A 6,619-nucleotide genomic window follows, 5' to 3' on the forward strand; every position below is an offset into this window, starting at 1 on the left:
GTCTAAACTGATAGAGGGTCCTTGTACGCCGAGCATCCACGAACCCTTGTTACTGTGAACATTCTTGCCGACTGTTTTGTGAGCATTGTACCCAAAATAGTCACTCGGTTGCCCACAAGTGTTCCACCGAAGTTTCTTCAGTTACCGATCCGTCAATAGAACAGACAGGAAACGTCTAGTTGAATGCCTATTAATCAGATTTCTCCTGTACCCATGCCATAGGTGAACCTCAATACAGATCCCCTCCTCAAGGATCCGTCAATGGCTGTAAAATCCACTTCTTTGCGACCTTCAAGCAGCCTTCGGTGCCAGGAACTTCAATGTAACTGTTTACCAGGATATCCAAACAAGCTTTAATCAGGTTGCTCATGCTCCCCTTCCGCATAAGCTTAGTTAGTCCTTAGTTATCACTGGGACGTTACATCAAGGTCCGTCTCTTACATATCCAACAGGACACAATAAGAACGAATTGGAGACAAACGAGCGCCTCCGCTAACGAGCACTCTTTGAGCTATCCAGGGAGGCGTACTGGAACCCATCCTTTCTAACGTTGTATAAGCGACGTTTTTAGCGACGTATCCCATGATGAGGCCTATCTCTTTGCAGACAATATAAGTCTCCTAAACAGCCCCTCCCTCTGCATAAGTGCCCACCTCCCATCAGGTTAAACAAGACAGGCTCATTGACTCTCCGGTCAAATGCCTCCGGCAGAAGGTTCTATCTTGGGAAATCCAGATTAAATTATTGTGGCAGCTCCGTCCTACCTGATCCGTTCAAAATAAGTGACAAACTGCTAACTTATTTCCCGGAGATCAAAGACCTTAATCTCAGATTCTCCTGTACTTTCGGTTTTCTCCGCCAACTTTCCCGAGCATGTAGGCTCAGTTTTTTTACTCCTGTGCTACTTTTACCATCGAGGCACATATTGAACTTTGTTAGGTTGTGTTCGATCAAAGAGAATTCTCTCCTGTATTCTCCTTGTTTCGTACTCAAATTCGTAGAATTTCAGTTGTAGGCATCCTGCGCTCATTCACGAAAAGTTCCTCTCATGGTCCTGCTCTCTCTTGCCGCCTCCTCTATCAACTTTTGAGCCTATAACTTCTATGGCCCAGACAATTTAGGCTTAACCTAGATTTACTAAACCACCTTATGCTCCAAAATGCCTTTTTGTATAGGCTAGTCAAACGTTATCACATGCCCCCCTATTGATCCAGTAACTACAGAAACCCTCCAATTTGTACTGGATTACGTAACTGCTTCTTCTAGCTAAACACATTCGCGTCTTGAACAGTCTCCAAAAACTGCTGAAAAATAACACGCTTTATCGTGCTGTCTGGCAGTTCGTGGATAATTTCTTACTTGTTACACTGCTGCCGCCTTATTTAAAACCCAACTAGCCCCATATCTCTTCAGTAAATTGGCCTAATGCACATTTCAGTTTATCAGCGATAAAGTTATGAGAAAGTAAAAGATTCCGTAAATACATCGCGTTTTCTTCTTGACTTTCTGTAAACCGATAATGTCTGTTGGATAACCGGCTGATCTGGATGTATTACTAGCCTCGCCCCACCGACATATTTCACCTCGTTCAGCCATGTCTCTCCCTAGAATTGACCAGTCAACTGTGTCTAATGACTGGCGCTCTGTTTTATCCGGCTCTAACCAAGATAAACCAAGCAAAAATCAGCGTCGTTTTTACTACCAGAGCTCACAATACGCCAAAAAATAGTTTGTCTGATGGAGGGTGAAGAATGAAATTCTTTTACGGCTCCACAACACACTTAACAACTACACACAAAATCGCAATGCGCCTCTGCTTGATGTGATATTCCACACCAACGACCTTTCACTGTTTAGCCATATTGCACTCGCCCCGAACATCACCATTCTATTTCCATCGTCTCATTGGCAGCCGCCGCTTCGCTGGCCTCCTCCGTGACCAGTACTTACTAGCGGATATTCGTTCTTTGCTTGTCTGAGTTGACTGAGCTGTTTTACTAGCCCGGCTTCCCCCGGCTCGGGGAAAATATCTGGTGAAAGGATTACTATATTAACGCACAAGCCGCGATTTTGAGAGCCCTGCGGGGAGGGTCGGCCCGCTACGCTCACCATTATGCGTTCATATATTCTGAACCCCTTTAGCAATGCGAGTGCGAAGCTCATTGCCACTGATTCTGCGCCTGGCCTTTAAATTCAGAAAACCCATAAAGAGCACTGTTGCTGTCTGTCTGTAGCTGCTGGTTTTGACCGCTTCCTAGCGTACAACTTGCATGGTAACGCTTTAGACCAAAGATAATAGAAATTCGAACTTCCGTTTGGAAAATTTTTGAAAAATAAATATATGCACGCACGAGGTAACCTCAGGGTATTGTGCGACGCCGATGGGCTGCATCAACCTCAAAAGCTTTAGCCATCTTCGTCTTATATGGGGTTGCGCCACATCAAAGCCCGCCTCTTCAGCTAAGCACAACATATACTCTATTCCACAGCACTCCGGAGTTGTCCCATACGGTGAATAGATATAAAAGCAGTGGAGTATATAGTCCTTCAATAATAAAATAAAAAATGAGCGCCCATAGGTCGTTTTTGCCACGCACGACTTGTTGACTGAAACTTATAACAGTGCTCCAAAGCCTGATGACGTTTTCTCTTAAATTCACTATCATCACGAATTAGGGCACTACCAACTGACGCGGCAATTCCCAAATAAACCAGTTCACCATTTTGGAGGTTTAATTTACACCAGTTTCCATGTGCCTAATGTGCCCGAGCAATACACCTCCACATGCATATACGACATTATTTTAATGCCTCTTGTACTATAATATAATTAGGTTGGAAAACTTGTCCTAATGCTTGCTTGCCATGCCAGTAAGAATCAACGGACCCGTACTCTATTCTTTTTCGTTTCAAAATGGCTTGATAAAAAACAGTAGTTTCGCTTTTGACACAAAAGCTCCATCAGGTCAAGTGAACAGGCCACCAAGTCGGTCATGTTTCAAGGTAGACAGAGAACCTCACTTGTTAACATCAGCTCACTGGATCAGTTGTGAGTGCCAGTTAACGGTTCCTACCAGTTAGCGTGATTGTCGAACTCTTGCGTTGGCGTTTCTTGGGAGGGGGTTCAAATTAATTCTGACCTGGTTTGGTTGCTTGATCCTCCACTTCGGGTGCTTTAATTAAGGGTTCACCTTGGGCGACACTAGTAGTTTTTTTCGGCCTTCGTGGGCCTGTAAGTGCTTCGATAATTTGGTTGGATGGGGGCTGAGGTCAAGTCGAATTCAGATTATGACTACTCTTGCGTCTGATGACCGCACATCAACACACGTGAACTCGACTGATCCAGAACCGTCTTCCATACACTTCGCAGTTCCACACCCTCTCCTCTGTTAACACTGGGGTGCTTGACGATTTCTTCCGCCTCGGCCATCAGTTTCCGTAACGTAGAACGCAGTCCTGACCTTTAAACCCCAACATTTTCTAAATCTGATTTGTGTCCTCTGTCCACTGCATGTTCTGCAATTGCCGAGTCCTTTAGTAAGGCTCGATAATCATCTGCGTTTCTTGGCGGCCCTTTATTTTCCTCTAATGCTCTCCGATTCTGGTGTAGAGTTCTCTGGCTGTCTGTCCGATATATAATAATAATACATATAATAACGTAAAAGGTCTTAACAAACCCAGTTATTCCTGCGTTGCGTGGATGATACTTTCATTGTGGGGAAACGAGACACGGTTACTGAATGTAAATGAGCTGGATCAGCCCATCAAATTTAGTATGGAGATAAGGTCTACTTCGGGTAAACTGGCTTTTTGGACGGCGTGGCACACAAGGTCGGGAGGAAACTACAGACAACAGTACACGAGGAGCCAACTGACAACGGGGAAGTTTCGAACTGCTCGCCTACCCATCTGAAATCAGCATTCGCTAGTATTGTCCTATCAATATTTAGTAAGGGCCCTATACATATAATAACGTAAAAGGTCTTAACAAACCCAGTTATTCCTGCGTTGCGTGGATGATACTTTCATTGTGGGGAAACGAGACACGGTTACTGAATGTAAATGAGCTGGATCAGCCCATCAAATTTAGTATGGAGATAAGGTCTACTTCGGGTAAACTGGCTTTTTGGACGGCGTGGCACACAAGGTCGGGAGGAAACTACAGACAACAGTACACGAGGAGCCAACTGACAACGGGGAAGTTTCGAACTGCTCGCCTACCCATCTGAAATCAGCATTCGCTTGTATCGTCCTATCAATATTTAGGCGTGTAAGGGCCCTGTGAAAAGAACAAGTTGATTAAAAGGCGGCCGAAACTGAAGTAAAGGACGAACGTCGGGGTAGTAGGCATCCAACTAGTTTGATTAGGCATCAGTTACGAAGGTTGCTGGCACTGGTGCCGAAACACAAACGACAATGGGTTCGGTAGAGTGATATCCCATTTAACCAGGGGACATCGGAGATAATTCGAAGGATTCTGAATACGGTCAGCATTACGGTAGCGACGAAGAGTGGAAACATTGTGATGAGCACTGGTGAAATTGAAGGATCGCCTTCCGGAAAACAGACCCAGAGACTATGCCTACAAAATCAAGTTCAATGACTGCAATGAGGTCCATATAAGACAGACAGCCATGGAAATTCACACTAGAATAGAAGAGCAAAAGAGGATATAAACAGGTCTCTATGAAGCGCATAGGAATATCGAGGGTTACTAAAGGACCCGGTAAGTGCAGAACATGAAATGGAAAAAGGACACAGATCAGATTTAGAAAATGTTGAAATTTGAGGCCACGACCTCGATGAGAAATACATGGCGCATCATTTTCTTTTCAACTGAGTGCCATCTTCTCAAAGAACATCCTACCTGCATGTGGAGTCTCAGGCGCCAGTCGTCTTGGGCCCTAACGTCATTTACAATTTATTCACTACCCTACAAACAACGCCACGGATTCACGGATTCAAGGACTGATACACAGGATCGAGGCTTTTGCCCAAGTTTCCCGGGTCGCTTTATTCTGTCGGTCAGTGGCTGTCTTTCACCTGAAAGGCATGCGTGAAAAAGGGCGTAGCACTGCTCTTTATGTTCTCAGCGCGGGGCAATATGCTTGCCAGCGCGAGGATTCGCATAAATAAATGTCTAATAGTGCTTTAAATTGGGTTCGAGAAGGAGCGTGTACAACCGTCGGAGGAAGGTTATTCCACGCAGCTACTACTCGAAATGAAAAAAGTTTTGTCTAATGAATGTGTGTGCCCTGAGCTTGAAAATTTCCTTACTATGTCCTCACCGGGTGTTTGATGGGTCAACGGTAAAGCACCTGTTTGCCAAGCTTTGTTCAAACAGGGCGTAAGTAAGAATTAGGTCCCCTCGGAGGCGACGGTACTCCAGGGGAAAGAGATCAAGCATCGCGAGACGCGTTTCGTAGTGCACGGAGTTGAGGCTCGCAATCATTCTCGTAGCGGCTCGCTGGACACGCTTAATGAGCGTGACGTATTTCGTGCGTCCTGAATAGACAACTTGGTTGGCGTATTTCAGGAGCAGTCTGACGTAGGCCCCATAAAGTATTTGGAAGTCCATGCGAGTAATACGAAAAAAGGTGCATTGGATCATCCTTAGGATGGCGAATGCATTTTGGGCTGATTTCTCATGGTGCAGTGAGAAAGACAAGTTTGAGGAGACCCAGACGCCCAAATCCTTTTCATCATCCATCCTCGTGATGTTTTCTGGTCCTTTCTCGCCATGCATAATGTTGATAAGGAATCCGCCCGTACTCAATTTTCCGAATAATACGGCAAACCTAATTGGTTTATAGGCATTGTGAGCAGGCAGTATAGTAAGCTGCCAATACTCCGGAATTTCGGACAAATTCAGCGGAATAAGACGGTCCTTTGAGCGCACACAACATGTTCGGGGGGGAAATTGTAGAGGTTTTCTAACTGCTGACGAGGCACCAGTCCGAGTATGGCAATCGCGGTTCCATCATTGCGACATTATACTTCAATCCATGGACAGCTCGCTATATAAACATGTTGGGTGAATCAGTTGGGGTTGTGAGGTTAGCAAGGATTAGACAGTGAATCGTGGCAAATTAGGATCGGCATGGATCAAGGACAACCTGGGGACTATCGGGGATGCAGGGCGGTGGTTTGTTATCAATAGACCGTGGCTCGTACTAGCAGGTAGCTAAGAGTGGTTACAATGTCCAGCCACCGTATTGATGCTCGACTTTAAAGACGGTGATCCACGTTCTGGTGGGAATAGTAAGGGACGGTGCTACGTGGCCGAATTTGGAGGAAGTCCTGGCACATAAAGTAAGGTTAACTGGGCGTATGATTAAGGTCAGTCGTGGTGTACTTGACGCTGTGGGTAGGGTGATGAATAGCGAAGAAAGGACGAGTGGGCCAACGGCAGAAGGTGGAATATGAGACTCAGCATACAGTTAGGCGGTTCTTTGAGAAGATGGCGTATAACTGAAAGGAGAGTTGTCCGCCATGTAATCTTAAGCGCCATCGGGGCTGTTCTGTGGAAATGGAGGACAGGTTACAGGAAGTTTTGTCGGATGTTGAGGGATGGGCAACGGACAAGAAGCCTGACCAGGTGGGACAAATATGGATGGGC

This window comes from Opisthorchis viverrini (genome assembly GCF_000715545.1).
Source record: "Opisthorchis viverrini unplaced genomic scaffold opera_v5_61, whole genome shotgun sequence".
Lineage (NCBI taxonomy): Eukaryota > Metazoa > Platyhelminthes > Trematoda > Opisthorchiida > Opisthorchiidae > Opisthorchis > Opisthorchis viverrini.